Below are 21,445 nucleotides of genomic sequence, written 5' to 3' on the forward strand. Positions count from 1 at the left end.
TACACAGCAGGTTCTTATTAGTTATCTATTTTATACACATAGTAGTGTGTACACATCAATTCCAATCTCCCATCTAGTCCCATATTCAGAACAATGTAAAGTCAGTCTGTTGCCTATCCTTTGAATCAACCCCCTAAATACTGAAGGTCACCTGTCACTTCTTTTGACCTGTTTCTTCTCTGGACATTATCTAGTTTCTTCATCCATTTCTCTTAGCACACCGTTTACCATACACATGGTTACAGAAAATTCATGGCATTGTCATCTGAGATACTCCAATTTATAAATGTGCTGTGCATAGTCACTCAGTCGTGTCTGACTCTTTGCGACCCCATGGACTGTAGCCGTCCAGGCTCCTCTGTCCATGGGATTCTCCAGGCAAGAATACTGGAGTGGGTTGCCAGGCCCTCCTCCAGAGGATCTTCCCAACCCAGGGATCGAACACAGGCCTCCCACATCACAGGCGATTCTTTACCACTGAGCCATGGGGAAGCCCCCTTTTATAGGTTACTCATCCCACTTTTAGTCCTGCTATAATTACTTATTACATTTACTTTTCAAAATGACACTCATCATTTTATACATGAGACAACTGAGGCAACTTGCCCTGGCTTACACTATAAGAAAATTTCAGGGTGAGAGTCAAATTTAGGTACCTCGGGCCAAGTCCGATACATTTTCACTATTTCATGCTCTTCTTCCTTGGAAAATTGAAAGCATATGAAAGGGAAAAATGGCAAAGGATTTCTAAAGAGAGACCTTCTAGAATAATTTGTATATTCCTGATAATGAGAAGTATGATTTACCAAAAAGTTTATTATATGTTCTCAGTAGAAAACAATTCTTATTAAGATAACTTTCCTTCTCTGCTCTAGAATTTCAGTTAGAGATCAAAATAATAAAAGAAATTTCAAATTTGACATTTATGTCAGAATTTGAATTTTCAGTCTTTATGACTGAAGAAGTTGACAGAGGTAGAAAGCAGAAAAAAAGTTTACAAGAGGAGAAACAAGATCCCAGTCATGGACTCCATGTGAATAAATTCCGTTTGTGCAATCACAAATCAACTACCAAATTCAATGTAAAAAAAAGGTGCATAAAAAATTCAGCACATCTACTTGTTTGGTGGGAGTAAATCAAAATAGGCTAGCAATAAATTGATTTTTTTTTTAAATTAACCATTTTGGTAGGTGTCACATAGAGTAAACATGCATGACAAAAGTTTTCATCATTTACCAGGTTTTTGGTAACTCCCTAAGTGACAAAAGATCAAGGTGATTTTGACCAAAAAATTCAAACAATGCCGATTTAGTAAAAATGTTCCCCTTAAGTAGGCTAGGACTCTATTGAGACAAACTAGACAATCACTTGTTTGAATCATGGCATTATGACCGTACAATGTACCAACTATCTTGAAAATTCAATTTCTTAGATAATGAAAGTACATGATGGCTTCATCTTCATTTCCAACAGATTTTGTGGATATTCAATTCATATTTATGACTTTTTCAATTACAAAATGAATAAGTGACTCATAGAAATCACCTATTAGATGGCAATGATGAAAATCAAAGGTTTTATTTTCTCTCAGAGTTTAACTTGCCCCTCTCTGGTTTTCATGAATAGGATTTTCTAATGCTTCCATATTTTGTTGTCACTCTCAGAAAATATTTCTCATAGTTCAACTGTAACTTTCATCAAAATTATGAAGTTGCTTCATTTCTGATGCCACCAAACAAATCAAATTAATTAAATGTATGTCTTTGATTCTAACATGGCAGATCACTATGTCTTACTAGACAGTTAATCCAAGTCTTCTATAAATATGCTTCCTCCATTATAAGTCTCAGAGTGTAAGCAAGCTCATGTCAGCTGAGCTATTCACAATACAATTAATGTACTCAAGAGAGCTCTGGTCACCCACTACATGTCAAATACTGTGCTAGATTACGGGGATTTGAAGAAATAAGGTTTAATCCCTTCCCTTCAGCTACGTTCAGTCTAGTGGGTAAGACCTAAATATGAACGTAAACTTTCAACACAGTGGGGGTAAAAATAGCATTACAGAGAATCATTTATGTTCACAGATGTCATCAGTACCCAGAAACATGACTATCACAGTAGGCACTCTAATAGATGTCTGTTGGCTAGAGGAACAAGCGAATGCATCACATTGCACTAAGAACAGAGAGGAGAGGCACCTCCATCAAGCCTGGGCACTTACTTGTGCTGGGGATTGGAGTGATGGGTAAGGAAGATTTGTTTGATTCAACCTGTATTTGCTTCTGCAATATTCCGACCTCACTCAGTAAAGGGGGAGGCAGGAGAAAGGGAAAGGTGCGGAGAGAAGGTAAAACCATCTTAATTGTCTGTCTAAAAGGATTTTATTTTAAGATGATTTCCCCTAAATTGCAGACTCTCAGCCTGAACCTTGGAGGAAAGCAGTTATTTTTATGCTGATTACATTGTAGTCCTAAGATAGAAAGCAACATATTTGGATTTAAGTGGCTGAGAGCAGAAATCAGACCAGCAAGTCCAGTGTGCAGGCCACTTTGTCACACCCCAGAGAATGTACTAATGACAAAGCTCTTTCTATTTGAAGGCAGACTTCAACATATTTCTGAGACAGGAAATTAAAGGTTCAACTTAAGACCACCAACAGAAGAAACTCTATTCCCACAATTCCTACAACTCTATTCCTATAAAAGCTGTATTCCACAATGGAATTATTCTAAATAAATTTATAACTATCCCTTCTTAAAGGTTTGTCTTTATTATCCCTTACTAGCCAGAATGCAAGTGTGAATTCAGGCAATTACAAAGATAGCTGTTGAGACAAAGTAACGACGGTGTCCTGGTTAAAATCCTAGTCAAATGATGAACTTTCTGAGAACCCATTTTACTGCAAAAACTCAAGAAAATTAAGCCAGTGAGTGTAGGTTTCCTCCACTTATGCTGCCTTACACAATGATGAATCTAGAAGGGAAGGCAAGCTGATTCCCTGTCTAAATATTTGTCTTCTTTTAGAGCTGACTTAGAATAAATTAAGTTTTTCTGCCTAAAACTGCCAAGATGGAAGCAAAATAGAAACAATGTTACAAATCTTGATTATTTAGTCTCTCCCTCGCTATATAATTACATGACCACTTTCAGACTTCAATATTTTGCCCTACTGTCTTTGTCATACCCCTGGATCAAGTTCTAACTTAGGATGATTTAACTAATAGCTCTGCTCTATTTCTGCTCCAATGTTATTCAGTGATACTCAAAAATCTTGCACTACTGGGCAGGTTGATGCCACTACAAAGGGATAACTTTAAAACTCCTTTTGCTTACTCTTACTCATCTCTCTGTCCTGGTCCTCCAGGCAGGCTGTTACAGATCTTTACTACTCTTCCTCTCTGGTCAACTGTCAGCTGACTACCTTGCTTCCTACCTTCTAAAGAATGAAAGCGCCAAAGAGGTAGAAACCTCTTCCTTTTACCATCTGACAATTATCTTAAGCTTCTTCCTTCCTCTCTGGGAGGAGAGAGGTTCTTTGTCCAAGATCCCTTTTCCAGGTGGACTGTATCCTCGTCCATCTCCACCAGGAGTTGCTCCATTAGGTAATCTGCTTCTCTTCTGTTTCTCTTTCATTACAAACATCACTCCCAACAAAATGTTCTCAAATCACTTTTTCAAGAGCCTTCCTTTGATCCCACCAGTACTGGTAGCTACCATTCTATTTCCCTCCTTTCCTTCAATACCAAATGTGTAGAAAATGAAGGTGGCCTGCCTTTACTGACTCACTTTCTCAAGTTATATTTATTATTCCACCCTTATAATATGACTTACATTCCTGCTAATTCAATCTTTTGAGATGACCATAAACTTCATTATTCCTAGTCAAAGGCTGATGCTTAATCTCCATGCTGATTGGCAGCTTAGTGGAATCTGGCATCAGTAAGATTCCCTTCTGTTCAAAATCCATTCTTCCCCTAAGTCTTCGCTGGATTCATTCAGTCTCCCTTGACAGACCCTTCCATTCTGTCATTATTGTTGTTTAGTTGACAAGTTGTGTCTGACTCTTTTGCGACTCCATGGTTTGTAGCCTGCCAGGCTCCTCTGTCCATGTGATTTCCCAAACAAGAATACTGGAGTGGGTTGCCATTTCTTTTTCCAGGGGGTTTTCCTGATTCAGGGATCGAACCCGCATCTCCTACATTGACAGGCAGGTTCTTCACCCCTGAGCCACCAGGGAAGACTTCCATTCTACTCGTCTTTTAAATGTGAGCTAGTTTGCCAAGTTTCTAGCTGCGGGACTCTTCCATACTTTCATCCCTTCCCTTCGACTGGGGTTTGGGGGAAAGGTTCTCAACTGCTAAATAAACACTACATCCTCTGGTAGAGTTGCCTGCCTCAAAAGGCACAAATAATAATGAATAGTCACAACTCTTTTGAGTTCCACACTCACAATGCTAATCTCTGGAGACCTCTACTAGGATTCCTTTCAAGTATTTCAAATTTAGTATTTATTTCCCTCCCTATCCCCAGCACATTTTCCTATATCCAGTATTAACCATAATGGCATTATCATCCATCAAATCTTCTAAACCTGAACATTCAGTGCCACCCTTAGAGATTCCCTCTCTCTGTCTCATTCACTAACATTTATTAATACTAACTCAGGAATGTTTACTGTATCTAATCTTTTTTTTTTTTTCATTTTACAATTATGTTTAAAATCAGGTTTTTTTACTATTTGGGGAGGCTAGAAAATTATTGGAGAAGGAAATGGCAACCTACTCCAGTGTTCTTGCTTGGGATATCTCATGGTCAGAGGAGCCGGGCAGGCTATACTCCATGGGATAAAAGAGTTGGATATGACTTAGCAACTAAACCACCACCAGAAGCTTATAAAATCATCCTTAATGTTCCCTCTTGTTTTTCCTTTTAGCCAGTAAACACATTTTTTCTCATGGTGACAGTAAACCATTTTAGAAATAATAACAACAAAGCATTTCAAACCGCAAGACTGTTTAAAAAACAAAAATATAATCATATACCTTGGTTGACTATTTTTTACAAGATTAGAAATTTTAGATTCCTTTCCTTTGCATTCAAAGCTCACTGCCATCTGGCCTCATCACATCTTCCTAATTCATCACCTCTCTTCCTTCACATCCACATACACTCCAAGCTTCACCATGTTGAAATTCCCACCGTAATTGTGAGGTTCCTTTGCAGGTATTACTTTTCCCCTCTGCCTAGAATGCTTTTCTCACTATGTCTTCATTCTGTATCTTTTAGTAAGCAGCTTGAATTTCATCTTTCTAGGTGAAACCTTTTTCAGTTACCCACAGAGTTCTTGAAACCAATAAACCTTCTCTAACTTCTGGTGTGACAATGTCTCCATTTTCCTGTCACTCTGATTTGACAATGTAGTCTTTTAGGACAGAGAATTTATCTCACTCATCTCTGTATCTTCAGAGCTTTAGCAGAGTGCCTCGGTTATAGACAGAAGTCAGAAAAAGCAAATTAATACATTTTTGATGCATATATATTTTACATTAATCACTGAAAATTAATGATGGGAATTCAGTAAGGTAAAGAAATTCACCATTATTTTCATTTCAATAATCTACCAGGTTAAACACAAACATTACTTTTACAAATTAAGTAAATATATCATAAAGACAGTAGATTTTTAAGTCATTTATAAACTATATTTATGGGGCATATTTGTACAATTAAGACTGCTTGATAATGAATATATTGCTGTCAATTATAATATAAAATCTTATATAGTCATATATGTTTATATTTTTCAGTACACTTATCTAATTTCTATATATTGAGAATATAACTTATCATTAAATGTATTTACAATAGCTATAATGGCCTTTTATTAAAATAATTTTTTAATATTAAAATGACTTCATATATACAGAAGTCAATAAATGTTTTAAATAGTTCATACCTTCATATATAAAATTCATTGTGTATTTATCCTCTTGACAATGCATAAGAAAATAAACTGCTTTTCAGGTACCCAGATCTGACCATACTTTCTTTCTGTCCTGTCAGAAAATTTACAAATCAAACTTTTAACTTTTTTTTGGCAATTAAATCAATATAAGTAGGATATTTCTTAAACTCATTTAAAAAACTGTCATGGCAGTGATCTCAAAATGTAAGCCCACTTCTGAAAGTGTTCTTTGTACTATATTGAAATCTCTAGAAGAATAAAAACAAGTGATTTTACTAAAACAGAAGTCACCTGTGTATTACCCCCATGATTAATATACAACAGCAACTGTGTACATTTTGTTAGTTGGTGGGTCAAAAGAATGAGAGTTACTAATACATGGCATTGTTACCATATATTGTTATGATTTTCACGAAAGGAACCATCTGCAGTCATAGTAAGAAGCCTGAAATAGTCACTACTGCAGAAGACAAGTGTTGAGAATCTCAGTTTCCACTGTAAACCTTTTCAGTCTTTGTTGTCACATCCAAGTATTTGCTGTATTACAGTAGAAGAAATCTAAACACTATCCTATGTAGCTGTCAACTTTTCTTCAAACTTTTGACAAAGCCTGAATTCTTGGCAAGCAGTCATTCATTTGAGAAGATTTGCGTTCTCACTCATCATGCATTCTTAAGTCAGAACTGTTTCTACCTTAACCATGCATTCTTAAGTCAGAACTGTTTCTACCCTAACCTGTGATTCTATAAACAGAATAATAGGAGTTAAGTATTAATATTTTCCTAATCATTTTGTATCTTAAGGAAAACCATTACCTTGATTGGTTTTGCTTTAGACACCTATAAATAATTTGCACATACCTGACAACCAGATTTCACCTATTTGAAAGTATAAATTTCAGAGAGACAATGAGAACCTAATATTTTTCAATTAAAATCTTTCACAAGCCATCAACAGCAAAGTGAAATAACAGTGAACATAACATGAAAATCAGAATGAGAGGCTCTCCCAACAGAGGTGGCCAAGGTTTCCAAGTAGGTAATCATTCTTATATTACTTCCTATACCATTTCCTTCTCTAATCTTAGTAAGTCAGTCTGAGGGTCATTTGCTATGTTTCCAAAGGACAGAATTCAGTATAGCAGTAAGTGAAAGTGAAGCTCTCACCTTCCCTACCTTCATATCCCAGAGAGAAAACAAACTGAAGTCTGAAACCATATGCACTAGGGTATCCAAAATATGTGTGTGTGCATGCATGTTCAGTTGTGTCTGACTCTGTGCAACCCCATGGAGCCCGCCAGGCTCCCCTGTCCATGGGATTCTCAGGCAAGAATACTGGAGTGGGTTGCCATTTCCTCCTCCAGCGGGTCTTCCCGACCCAAGAATATAACCCAAGTCTCTTGGGTGTCTTCTACTGGCAGGCAGGTTCTTTACCACTACGGCCACCTGGGAAGCCGCCTCGAAGATATAGTGAAAATAAATATAAGAATAAATAAAACTGACCACTTTTTACAAATGTAATTCTGTCTAAGAACTTTTTCTTCATATTTCTAAAATGACACACAGTAATACTCAAGAGTCCTTTTATGGGAATAAAAAAGCCAAAGAAAAAAGCTGGGGTTTTATGATATTACATCCATTACACAGGAAAGTTATTGCACTAATAATACTTTTAGGACAATATTTTAATATTATAATGAAAATGATAATGTAAAGTATGAAGTATATTTTAGGAAATGCAGCCATTTAAATTTGGACTAAACCTAGTAATTTAAGTGAGTGTGTGTGTGCATTCTGAATCAGGTATTGACACCTATTTCCATTGGGCTTGAGACAATATAGTTTAGTAAGAGAGGGACATACTAATAAATGATTAACAAGACCCAGATTTCTTGCTCAGCTTAAGAAAATTTCTGGAAGTTCATGAAAAATAACTATAAGCTCCGCAATTGTGTATTGTGGTTCTCAAGAACTCTGAGAACTGACAGTTAATAAAATGGGCTCAGAAGGTTCAATGTACATGAAGAAGACAGAGCTGGCTCTTAGTAAGATGTAGGAACAAAGAGTAGAACAGAAAGAAGGGATCAGGTGGTATGAGTGAAAAGGAACACAAAGCAAGAGAAAGAGAAAGAAGGTTTTGAGTTTGATGTCTGTGTGGGAAATACTTAAAAGATCTTGAGCAAGGGAGAGACATATTTAACATAAAAGTGAGCAAATATGACTCTGAAGGCTGCAATGGGTTTTACAGACATGAAAAAAGTGAAAGGGTAAGCAACATGTCTAGGAATCTAGTGACAAGGAACATAAAGACCACCATTTACATCATTTGATATTCTACCCTAGTATTCTGCACTGTGGGCTTCCCTGGTAGCTCAGAGGGTGAAGAATCTGCCTGCAGTGAGGAAATCTGGGCTCAGTTGCCCTATGGCAATCCACTCCAATGTTCCTGCCTGGAGAATTCAGAGAAGGCTGGTGGCCTACAATCCATGGGGTCACAGAGAGTCAGAGACAAATGAGCGACTCACACACACACGCACACACACACGCACACACATTTTGCCCTGTGCACCAAAGAGTGGAGCTGATTTATATGCCATTGACAGTAATTTCAGATGATTAGAGACACATTCACTCTCCATTATTCATTTAAACCTGAGGTCACAATCCATAGGTCAGAATTCACAACTCTCGTGTGTGTGTGTGTGTGTGTGTGTGTGTGTGTGTGTGTGTGTATGTTAGAGGGAGAAGGTTGTTAAACAAAGGATCATTGTTGAACGTTACCAACTAGTTTCACAGAAACATCTGAATTTCTAACTTTATAAACAGAAGATCTTTAAAAGTTAAAATCACAAGACCTGGCATTGCCATATTTTTATACAACAAAGCATTGTCTTAGTTTTCAGACAGGCCATGCCTTTTCCATTTTGCCACAGTCCCCACTATTCTATATCATTGCCATGAGTTCCCTTCACTATTAATGTGAAGGGCTGGCTTATTGGAATTCATAAATCTTAGATTTAGATCTTACAAAATGGATTTATGTTTTGGAACAATTTTTCCCAAGTAGTTTCCTTTTCCATATAAGGTACTAATCAACAAGGTTCATCATCAAATATCTTCACTGCTTATGAAGAATTTTCATATATTAATATGATCCACACAGTCATTCCATAAGCTAGGCAAGGTCCATATCATTTCCACCATTTTACAGATGAAAGACAAGAAGTTGGGCTTCCCTGGTGAGTCAATTGGTAAAGAAATCATCTGCAATGCAGGAGATCTGGGTTCAATCCCTGGGTTGGGAAGATTCCCTGAAGGAGGGCATGTCAACCCACTCCAGTATTCTTGCTCGGAGAATCTGTTACGAGATACAGACATCCCTAAGCTGACTTTTGGTATGTATGCAAGTTGACATTAGGTCTTAGATCTTTCATCTTCTGGTAATTGGTCTTCCTGCTCATCAAAGTTACCCAATCTATATTCTAATGTTTATATTCTGGAGTTTATAGAATCTACTCTCTTAGGAAATCCATTCCTATCTCTCATATTTGCTCAACATTTTCCCCCACTCCATCCTATCCCTAGACTCCATATTTCACCCAATCTAGCCTCTAGCTTTGATTGATATTTCAACTCCAAACTAAAACCTTACTTCCTGAGGAGACTCTTACAGACACCCCGAGACCTGTATGTACTCTCGCCTTAGTTGCACCCACTGTACCCTCTACTGAACCTGTTGGCACATGCTTTACACTGGATGAGTGTCTGTCTCCCTGTCTGGGTCTTAAGTGCTACAGGATAAGAAGCACTATTTCTCATTCAATGCTGTGTCTCCAACCCTTAGAAGAACTGTGTCTAGCACATGTAAAAGTCTGGTGCCAAGTTTCTGGTTTTGTGTTTAAAAATAGTGTTTTAATTATATCAGTCTAACTTAATAAGTGAACAGCGACTGACATTTATCGAACATTTTCTATCAGCTTCTTCAGATGTTCAGACGTCTTTATTGATGTCAGAACGGCAGGATTTTGGATGGGAACAGAGTATGTGTCTGTTCAAAAATACAATCCTGGGATTCACTCTCACCACTTTCTCGGCTTGTGTAAGGATGTGCTACCTTCACGCTTTATTTGACATATACCATAGTTACGGCATCTCTTATCAATGACACTTAAATTCTTTGTGACCTCACCCAATGTCTAGTTTATAGCCAAGAATTCTGAGACAGCAATTTAACTCACTTGGGAAATTTTCCTCTTATTTAATATAATCTTTTTTCTTTGTTGGCTTTGTCTAAACTGTCAGTTAGCAATAAATGGTGACAGTCTTTATTCTTAAAAAGTGCTTATTTACTTTTTTAAAAGTACCACACTTTTTTCCTGGAATCCTCAAAAAAACAAAATAAGGCAGGGGGAAGGATATTTTAAAACATTTTCTAATCTCCTTCTGGTTTTATTCATTTTCTTTATTTTTTTAAACAAAAGCCGCTGTTTGTCAAGGTTCCTATAGCCAAAACTCATTAACTATAAGCTTTCTAAAAAATAAAACGCTATCTTAGGTATGTCTTATGGATCTTTGAGGCAAGGCTAAAGCCCTACTTAACAGTAGGAACTCATTAACTACTAATGAATTTTATTGTAGGGGAAGAAGGAAATAAAAACCATCAGCAGATGGTAAACTTTTGAAACTAGAAGAAAGCTGCTGGCAATCAGTATGGCAAAGATAGTCAGTAGGGAAGTACTGAGATCATAAATAAAATTTTGCTTTAAACCACTCCTAGTTCCACTGGGAGACTTAGTGAGTCCTAAGAAAACACACCATGAATGAAAACCCAAGGAAAGTGACACTGTGCAAAAGTATTGATACGTCTTTAGGAGTGCAGTGTTAGTCACTCAGTCATGTCCAACTCTTTGAAATCCCGTGGCCTGTAGCCCTCTGGCTCCTCTGTCCATGGGATTCTCCAGGCAAGGATACTGGAGTGGGTAGCCATTTCCTTCTTCAGGGGATCTTTCCAACCCAGGGACAGAACCTGGGTCCCCTGCATTGCAGGCACATTCTTTACCTTCTGAACCACCAGAGAAGCCCATATGTTTACCATTACTAAATTTAAAATGCTCCTTGATTTTTCTATACCTAGGCTGCATGTCACTCATTTTGTGAAGCACTTTCTAACTCTATACCCCAAGTGAGTAACTTTGCCTACATTCACAGGTCAGTCCATCCCTGTTTATTGCAGCACACGCTACAAAACTCTAAATCTATCTCTGCATCCCTCTGCCTCCCCAGTCAGGCTGGAAACTCTTTGAAGGTGGAATCAAGTCCTCATAATTGTGTCTCCCATATGACCCAGCATATGGTTTATACTCTGTAAATGAGTGATCACTGTGGGAATGACTGCAGCAAATCTGAATAACAAACTAGATACCGAGATAGGGCCTTGCTTAAGGACAAGAATGGAGTTTCATTAGAATTTCAGGGTACTGAGATAGCCAATGTCATGGTCAGCAAAGGGCTCCATTGTAAGAACAAATAAAGATCGTCTGTATTTTCTGCCATTATTTTTACCTCCACTGGCTGCAGAAAATCAGTAACACAACATAACACGATGATCGACCCAAATAGGTCCTCAAATCTAGCACCTCTTCCGAGAAGCTAAAACTCAATTAAGATTAACCATAACCAACTCTGTGCATCCTCAGTCACTCTAGTCCTGTCTGACCCTTTGCAACCCTGTGGATTGTAGCCCAGCAGGCTCCTCCGTCCATGGCATTCTCCAGGCAAGAACGGGAGTGGATTGCCATGCCCTCCTCCAGGGGACCTTCCCGAACCCATATCGAACCCATATCTCCTGTGTCTCCTACATTGCAGGCAGATTCTTTCCCGCTGACTCACCAGGGAAGCCCCATAGCCAACACTAATACCATGTAAACGCAGCATGAACAGCCGTCATATGCTTGGAAAGGTGAGCTAGGAATCAGGCAAAAACTAAGCATTTTCTTGAAATCCGGGATACAATTCTGCTAATTAACATCAAAAGCAGTGACTCTGACATCTTCTGTTTATCAAGCCTCTCCCCCTCATCCATCTCCTGCAGACGCTTCTCCAGATGGACGTGGAGACAGGCAGCTGCGGCAGACCCCGTCCTCCCCTGGGAAACATGTGTTCGCTGTTTTCACGGCCGTTCTATTTAAGACTCGCTTTTAGGAATGCCAAAAAAGGGGCCAGAGTGAAGCTGACTTGCTCTGCCCAGCAAGAAGAAGCAGGTGGCAAGCATTTCTCTAGTCACAGTGGAAACTAACCAGAAATGTTTGCTTTGCTGGCTTTGTTATCATACTTCTTTTCACTTCTTTCGCCTACTTGGAGACAGTGGGAGAGAATATTAATGAATCGATACAACAATGAACATGTCCTCTGGAGAGAAAGTGATATACTCTCAATACGGGGCTATCTCTATTATATCAAATAAGCTAATTTATAGTGGTCTACATTTCTCAGTTATGGAGGTTACAAGAGGATAGGCCTTCATGTAATAGCCACATTCCATACAAAATTAATTTCGTTCCTGTGGGTATGTTGTTACGACATTCTATTTAACTTCAGTTAGATTAAAACACACACACACACACACAAAACAAGGGCCCTGACTTCTAACCGTGTTCTAGTATATTTCCAACCTGGGTATTATTAAATTGAATCTATGGCTGTAAGACTTCTGTTGCTGAGTGAGGAAACTGTCTCATCTTCATATTTCAAAGGCCGAAGACAGCGCTCCCCAAAGAACTGTCTGCATGGGTGCTGGAGGAAGCAGTTTGCTACTGATCCACCATGAGACCGACCAGAAACTGCGAGCAAGGGTTTGGAAGCGCCTGGAGCCATGTAAGAGTACGTCAATGTTCGCTGAATCTTATAATAAAGAATTATTTGTGTTTTATACGCCTTTTCTAACTTTATCTTTCCGGCCATTCACTTTTATCCTATTTTATGAAAGCATTAATCTGCATCAGCTTGTAAATGAAGAGGGAATGTGACTCAGAACGCAGCGGTTGGCTGGTGTGCAGGGTCAGGCAGGCCTGTAGGAGACTGGTGCTACCACCCAGAGCCACGGGGAAAAGTTGTTTCAACCCCCTGTGTCTCAGCTCTTATCTGCAAAATGCACGTAATGCTGTTTATATACCAGGATCTGTGGGGAAAAAACCGAAGACACTGGCTTTGGGGTTTGCCTTCAGTTTCCTTGAGTGAATGAATATAACAATACCATATCACAAAGCTGCTATAAGGATTAGCTAACTGGGTAATGTTTGTAACTCAGCACCTACTTGGAATCTACTAAAACCCCAAAGTTAGCAGTTATTATTATTGAAAGTGTTTTTGGTTTTTTTTAAGCATAGTAGGTACTTGATACATACTAGCTATCATCTCTTCTCATTTGTGTAGAGGATCTTATTATGGTTCATGGGCTCAGTCCAAACTTCTGAGTGACCAAGGAGCATTTCAGACTGACCATGCTGCACACAGATGCTCAAAAGAATGATCTGGGGCCTTTGAGAAAACAGTTTGTGGATCTAGCCCATCCAGACAGGCCCCTTCTATACTTTAGTAGGTGTGTCTCCTCTTGCAGTTTCATCTAAGAATTTCTGTCTGGGCTGTCTCTGCATTATAGGGCATGATGCTGGCAGAAGGCAATGGACAGAGGTATCATAAGAATATACAAAAGAGCTATTTTAGGTAATAAGGAAAAATGTCAAAGGGAGAGAATCCTGTCTCCTCTTTCACAAATTACTAAACATAATGCATCTTTTCATGTCCTTCCAGAGAAATGTTGCTTGAGAAGACAGTCACAATGGTTGAAAAGAAGACCAAAACAGCCTCTAACCCACTTGTGAGTTTATAAGACACTTTCAGCTGAGGCTTACAACGCAAACCAGTGTCCCCTCCATTGACCAACTGAAGCTGAGAAATGATTTTCCAGCCAGAAGTCCTTTGTGTAGGCACACCTGAAACGTGAACCCAGTCCTTCAAATCCTCAGGCCTAGGCACAGAAAATACAGGTAAAGTACAGGTACATTAAAAAAGAAGACTATTTCAGGAGCATGTCTCAGAACAATAGTTTGATGTGTGATAAACTTTACATCATGAATACAGTCTTTAGTGAAAGAAATACAGTGAATAACCAAGAATGAATACATGAGTGGATATATATCTAAAAGTAAAGAAAAGTGTTAGGAAAAAATGTTCAAAGGATTAATGCGTGTGGTCTAAGTTATCACTAAATGCAAAACCCATACTCACAAATGGAAAAAAACAGAAGAGAAAAGCAGACAGACATTCCTAAATGGTCCCAGGGCTTAGAGAGAGGCAGCCTTTGAGGATGTCAGACCAACCTCCAGGAGAGCCCATGCAGGCACCTGGGCAGCAGAAGGATCCTTACTCCTTGGCCCAGTTAACTGTCCCCACTCTGGGGAGACTTCCAAAAGGCAAAGGAGACATCACACTGTCGATCAAACTTCTCGAGCTGTTCCCCGGCGCCTGGAGTCTCATCAGCTCTGCATCTGATCTTTGATAAGAGGTCCGTGACCCTGACAAACACAACGGCTCAAATGCTCTCAGTCATCTAGGCCTTTGTGGGGATAACTTTCAGGTCCTTACTTGAAAGGAGGTTTTACCAGTAAAGGCAAGAAGAGAGGCAAGCACCGGGCATTCAAAGAGAGTCAGGAGAGAAGGCAGCTTACTCAATAAAAGCTGGCAATGCTGAAGGTAGCTACTGACTTTTCACAACTTTGCCTCAGATTAGCCATTATTCTTTGAGTAAGGCACTGGTTAGAAAACTGTAAACAGCGTATGCATGTATCTGCACTGACATGCAAGAAAAATTAGTAATACTCTGATCACTGCTTGTATTTATTGACTTCTTACTATCTACCAAGCACTGTGTTTTACACTCATTATTCTGTTTAATCTTTACAGCAACCAAATGGGGGTGGGTATGACTGCTTTCCTCATTTTATAGCTGAAGAAGTAAGTTTAGAAACTGTTTTTATAGCTAGTAAGTGGTAAAACAAGAATTCAAACCAGTCAATCTAATTTCAGTTTAACAACTACCTTTGTGCACCAAATTTAAGCTGCAGTGTTTTCATCATGATACACACACACACACACACACACACACACACACACCCAATATTCTACACCCAGTTCCAGGCGGCACTAGTGGTAAAGAACCCACCTACAAATGCAGGAGATGTAAGAGACGCGGATTCAGTCCCTGGGTCCAGAAGATCCCCTGGAGGAGGACGCGGTAACCCACTCCAGTATTCTTGCCTGGAGAATCCTATGGACAGAGGAGCCTGGTGAACTACAGTCCATGGGGTCGCAAAGACTCGGACACGACTGAAGCCACTTAGCACTCAGTAGCAAAGAAGCCAGAGCCTTCCACTTACTATGCTCTTAATCCCCTGGTTTAATAAACATCAAGTATACAAAAATTGGATTAAGAAGGAAAAGAATGCAGCAGTTCACCTTCAGAAAAACAGGAAACAAGGAGAGAAAGAGTGAAAGTGGGAGGACATAAAACTTTAAGTGTGGAACATCTATCAAAGTAGAAATGGGAAAAAAGAACTTTCTGTAGCTGTGAAAAATAGACAATAAAAATGTAACCTTCTAAAAGAATTGCTTTTAGTTCAACAAAATCCTACAGATTTGATGGGGCTTTTTACTAAATTCTGACAATGCTCATCTAAAATCCCTAGGTAGAAAATGTACACAGTGTGGGTAATTACAGTGATTTACATTTCACCTATTTATTGCCAATTCATCTGGCTCACAAACTCGTATATCTCTGCTCTCTGCTTTTCAGACTTTGACGGGACTATCCAGAATATGTGACTGTGCTGGGGGAGGAGTAAGATAGTGCTTGGCACATAGGAGAAGCTCAGTAAATGTGGAGCCCAAGAAAAGTAAATTAAAAGTTTCTCAAATAATAAAGCAATCACTATACATAATGAATAAAATATTTAAAAATGTAAGTGGATGTCTAACCTAAAACTTCAAATTAAAAATGGACTTGCTCTGGCACCTGTTTGGGGCAGCACCCCACTCCCCAGTCTCTAGAGAGTCCCTGTTCTCTCATTTCCACCATTTTTATTACTTGGCTGAAAAATCTGGACAAGTATATACATATGAATATGTGTGTGCACATATGCAAGCTGGTCATGGATCACTGACCTTCATATTTAAACATGAATTGGCTTAAAGGATCTGTTGTCTTTATGTTATATTAGAAAGAAATGGTGCATCTTTCCTCTTAGCTCATTAACAGGCAGCACCATGGCCCCTAAGAACCACAGTAACTGAAAGGTAACCATTTCTTTCCCTCTGTCCTCATCATGACAATTATGTTGTGATTCATAATTCATGCAATTATTTGGTCCAAAAACAAAAGAAAGACACTTAGTACTCCAGCATGTTGCATTCAACAAATCAGAAAAAGAAACACACATACAAAAAGATAGAAATGCAAAAAAAAAAAAAAAATCATTCTTATACCCCACCCTTCTATCCCTTGTCTATAGAAGGGATGGCTATCAACCATGACTATACTGGGACAGGGTTTTGAAAACCAGAAAGCACTAACTAACCAGATGTGAGATCTCATGCTATTAGACCACTGGGAGGTCACTTCATCCACTAAAGTCCAGCTGTCTCAAGTGTCCTGAAGACTCTGGCTATCCTCATGACAACGTTGATTTAGCTAAGCAAAGAACTACATGATAATCTGAAATATTTTGAATGTATTGATCCTAAACCTTTCTTGAGAAAATAAATGAGTGTTAGAGATTCTTCAAGGACCCCCAGGGATATTTATAAATAGAAAATCTTTGTCAGCTTAAGGTCAAATTGGCTAAATAATCTGTCTAATGGCTAAAATGGAGGGACCTCACACTCCTGAAAAAAATTTAGATATAGTCATAGCATGGATATCCTTAGGTGTCTAATCATTCATATATATGTATTCATGTGTATGTATATATATATATAAATGAAAAAATATATGTGAAAACATATATTTATCAATTGAATTTTCGCTAACATTTTAAAGGAGAGTTATTTTTCCATGGCACTCTCTGTTAACTTTTGATTGAGTCTGATAAGAAATAGCCATAGGATGGTCACAGAACATAAAAGAAACTAAATTTATACCTCACTGTAAGAAGGTACAAGTATAGCCTCTAACTCCAGTGAAAGAAGAGGTTTTGTAAAATTCATTTATTATATGGCATGTGGGCACCATCTGAGGAATATTTTGATTTATTCATAAAGCTTGCTACAGCTGTATCTCAATAATCAGATGTATCACAGAGCACTAGTCTTCCCACCTTACATGTATATTACATTTATCCCTCCAAGATGACACTTACATCGTACCCTTAAGCCTCCTTAGAAACATATTCAGTACAAATGCAAAATGATATTATTCATCCCAATTTCGCCACTCACAGGGAAATCACCTCCGAGGGGACAATTCCACAACCCACTGCAGGGAGAAGACTAACACCTTTCTTCATGCCTTCTGCTCCCTAAACTCTCCCCTGCAAGGATATCAGCAAAAGGCATCCAACATGGCAGAGTGACAGGTCAAAGGGTCAGGGATCAATACAGTGATATGTGTTAGGGTATTTGCTTGATTAAGTGATCTTCATAAAATATTTAAAGAGGTTTATACCTACCACTTAGGAAAGAGGAGTCAAATTAACAGAACACAGAGAAATCAATTCTCAATTTCTTGTTTTAATAGAAGCAAACAATAACACGTAAAATGTGAACCCTCACAAAAACCTATATTTAATGGTAATTTTCACCCTGCACATTTAGTTTCTGCTAACCCAGGAGTTATTAAAACTACTTGAGATTCTTCCATGACATCTGATTTAGTCAGTGGTAGGAAGTAGCCCAATAACATGCTGAGTAGAAGGAGATACCCATTTGGATTAGCAAAATCCACCAGAGTTAATCCTCAAAAGTGAAATTTCTGTATCCTATAATCAAGAGTCGCTGGGCATTTGATTAAATACCCCAGGCATTTGGTCCCCAACCTACTTTTGCTTCTCCCCCCAACTGGCAAACAAGAGAAATGAGACCAAGAGCCTGAAGAAAGAAAGCAGGCACTTTAATACAGAAATGCTTTTACCTGCGGCGCCTGCTGTGAACGAAATGGGCTGGGCTTTCAACACGTTAGTCAGCTTAACTCTCAGATGGTGGCGCTGGGAAAATGTAGCCACGCAGTCTTACTGCTCGGTTTCTGCTCTTTAAGGGCCAATTGGAGTACAACAGTGGAGTCAAAGGGAAACAAAAGAGAGATGGATCCAGAAAGAATCCGAAGGAGGAGAACAAAGCAAGCAAAGGAAATGGTAATGAGCCGAAGACTGCTCACCCAAGCTGGCCTCCCAGACTATTTTCACACTGAAGATAATTATGCTTCCATTAATTGCCACTTTCCCCCTCAAAAACTCATGTTTTACAAACTACAAATTATCTAGTGGAAATTCTTCTTTGCAACATGTTAGGAAAAGTCATAGGATGTACTTAATCCAAAGAAAGAATGGCTGCTATTACATTGCTCAGACTTCGATAAGATATATTGTACATATTGTGGGAGAATTTTGTATAAACATAAAGCATAGTGATGTTAAAAACACTAAGCTTTTTGGGCTTCAAAAAAGAGCCAATGAGATCTTTTTTGATGTATGACAGTATCTGTACCAAATAGAGACAACTAGATATTTGAGAATCTTCACACTGTATCTACGGGCACCTGGAATTTTCCATATGTCTGACTCCTCCATCACCTCTCCATCGTATTTTGTACTTTTTTCTTCCCATGCAGAATTTATATTATTATAACAGTAAACACAAGGCTGCCACTTACCATGAAATCTTTAGTTACCACTTTAATTTTAGAATACTTCAAAGCAAGCATTTCATTGTCTTTGGTTTGATCACATTTAAGAATTCACACATCAAAAGTTAAACTTCATCAAAGGTTAGAGAACAGTTTGCCTTTTCCCCCCAAAAGAATTACCATGTACATAATTTATTTTTGCTTAAATATGCATGATACACTGAGTTATAATTGTCTGAGCTGGAAAGGATGGGAAAACAATAAAAAGAACATAATTTATGCAGAAATAAAATACATTAAACAGCCTAGTTTAAATCCCTCAAACTGGTCACCGCTGAGACAATGCATGTAAAGCTTTATATTATGGTTTTCTGTGTCAAACTGAAATGCAAAATTTTCTTTGGGCTGGGATCATAATAAATAAAATTAACTGTAATCTCAACTTAATGAGACATAATAAAATCTTACCTCACACGATGGGAAATCTAGAATGTTGCACTTTCCATGTTATTCACTAATAATGCAGTGGCAACTTTCTAATAGTCTTTCTTTTAGAACATTGTTTTCTTGGGTAATCAGATTCAGGGTATTAACCAAATGATGGAAAGTTAGAATGCAAATTATAAACAATTTTTGTGGTTGCTATTGCTTCAGCCAATCTGAAAGTTCAAGATCAGAAAAAACGTGCTAAGAATTTCCCACTGGATATCAAAAAGAAAGAAATATTAAGATAATGCTATACATTACCACAAACTTGTTAGCATTTCATATTTTTAACTTCCTTATAATCAATTTTTGATCCCACAAAGTGTGAAAATCTGAATTTTATCTACCCTTAGACATAGCGAAGTGGTGGTAATTTGGCAGTTTTCTACTTGGAGGCCTGAATTATCTTCCTTGATCATCTACTCTGTTCAAATTCATTATGAAAATGACCAATTTACCACCTCACTTCACATGAGGAAGAAAATACCATAGAATGTAGGTCCCAGGGTAGAACAATCAAATGCTACCTGGGGACAGATGAGCAAGCTAGAGCACGTGTGAGTACCTTAAACTGCTCCAATGATTCTTCTACTTATAAAATGATTTCTATACTCCCCATTATGAGTTCCAAAAACATATGCTTGGCAGCAAGAGCCATGAGCATACATCATGTTCAACTGCCGGAAGCCAACTCACAATATATTGCTTACCTTGTAGAGATGGAGCAGCATAGGGCTCATAATAGGATGAGTGATGCATAAAATGTTCTTCAGCTCACGTCCCCTGGGATTTATGTTTTCAAACCTAGGAACACCATCTGCCTGCATGGACGGAACGCTAAGCAATGCAGTCAAACCACCAATGCATTAGGTATAGTTTTTCAACTTTGTGAAATTTAGAAGAAACCCTAAAATAAGTACACAAACAAGCAACTATGTGTCTAAAAATTCCGGCACAGATTGGCAGGAAGAATACACAGTTTAAATTAGGAAGATCAGTAATGGGCACATATTTTTAAATTTGATTGCATAAGTAACATGCTTTTTCTTAGAAACTGAAGGAATATTGCCCCCTTGGTTATAAGTTTATAAGAGAGACTGTTTTGTATTGTACAATATAAGTATTCCACAAGGAAATCACTGGATCTGAATTATAGATAAGATGTTGGTCAAAAGATCAATTTTTTTTTTTTCCCAAAGGAATAAAGAATAGAAGTGAATCTAAGAAAAATATATGAGAAAAATATATGGTCCAAATTCTCATTGGATTGGCTCATTTAATTTTTTTGAGAAAAAAAAGTCACCAATTTTCTAAAGGCATTGTTTCAAGTCAGACTTGTTTCCAGTCTAAATTTAGCCTCCATTCCTTGTGTCATATTTCTTCTGGTATGAGAAGGAAAATCAATGCCCTTACTCACCTTTGGAAGAATTTCACTGCCAAGCCTCCATGGTTCTACGGGATTCAATAATCCGTGGCTCAGTATCGATTTTTCTCTGACACCTGTAGAAACAGCCTCTCCTTCCTTTCTAACAAAATATAGCAACAAAAGTTGTATAGTTTCTGAATAAATTAAAGAGGCTATTAAGCACAACTTCATCCTGCAAGGAAATGTGGTTTACACTTTCTAAAAAAAAATCATTCGCTTCACTTGATTTTTCTGAGCCACTTAACTTTTTAAGGATAACATGAACATAAAGTTTTAAAACACAACTTGAGTGTTAACTTTCTTAAGTATCTTGCAACTAACGCATATGTTAAAATTAGTACTTATTTTTCTAAGAAAACAGACAAATGGTAAAGCCTATCAAACTTCAATTCCCAATTTAAAAATACATCCAAAATCAAAACCTTTTTTAAATATGGAAAATCACAATCATGCATTGAAAATCAAAAGTTCTGATAAAACAGAAGACCCTTCCGGGCAGTGGAATAGAGCATATCGAATCCTAGGAGAGAGGGTGGGTTACAATTTGGGGTGTGTTCTTTAACATTAAAAGAGCTAGGAGAACAGGCAAGAGTCATCAGTTTCCTTGAGAAACATAAATATATACATAAAAAAAATCTAGACCCAAGAAGTCATGTTTCCAGCATTCTTCACAC

General features: G+C 38.0%; 1 long non-coding RNA gene across 7 annotated transcripts in view; it reads right to left on the reverse strand.

Moving 5' to 3' along the window:
- LOC110134553 (uncharacterized) overlaps nt 1–21,445 on the reverse strand; it is a 102,454-nt gene that overhangs the window by 52,140 nt on the left and 28,869 nt on the right. For 4 of the 7 annotated variants that reach the window (XR_011483067.1, XR_011483068.1, XR_002313108.2 and 1 more), the window contains 3 exons: nt 20,763–20,871; nt 20,056–20,252; nt 19,328–19,518 (listed from right to left, as the gene is read on the reverse strand). This is a non-coding gene — a long non-coding RNA (uncharacterized lncRNA). The remainder of the gene's footprint in view (nt 1–19,327; nt 19,519–20,055; nt 20,253–20,762; nt 20,872–21,445) is intronic. The other 3 variants (XR_011483069.1, XR_011483064.1, XR_011483066.1) reach the window with 3 other exon arrangements.

The sequence above is a fragment of the Odocoileus virginianus genome, chromosome 23 (genome assembly GCF_023699985.2).
Source record: "Odocoileus virginianus isolate 20LAN1187 ecotype Illinois chromosome 23, Ovbor_1.2, whole genome shotgun sequence".
Classification (NCBI taxonomy): domain Eukaryota; kingdom Metazoa; phylum Chordata; class Mammalia; order Artiodactyla; family Cervidae; genus Odocoileus; species Odocoileus virginianus.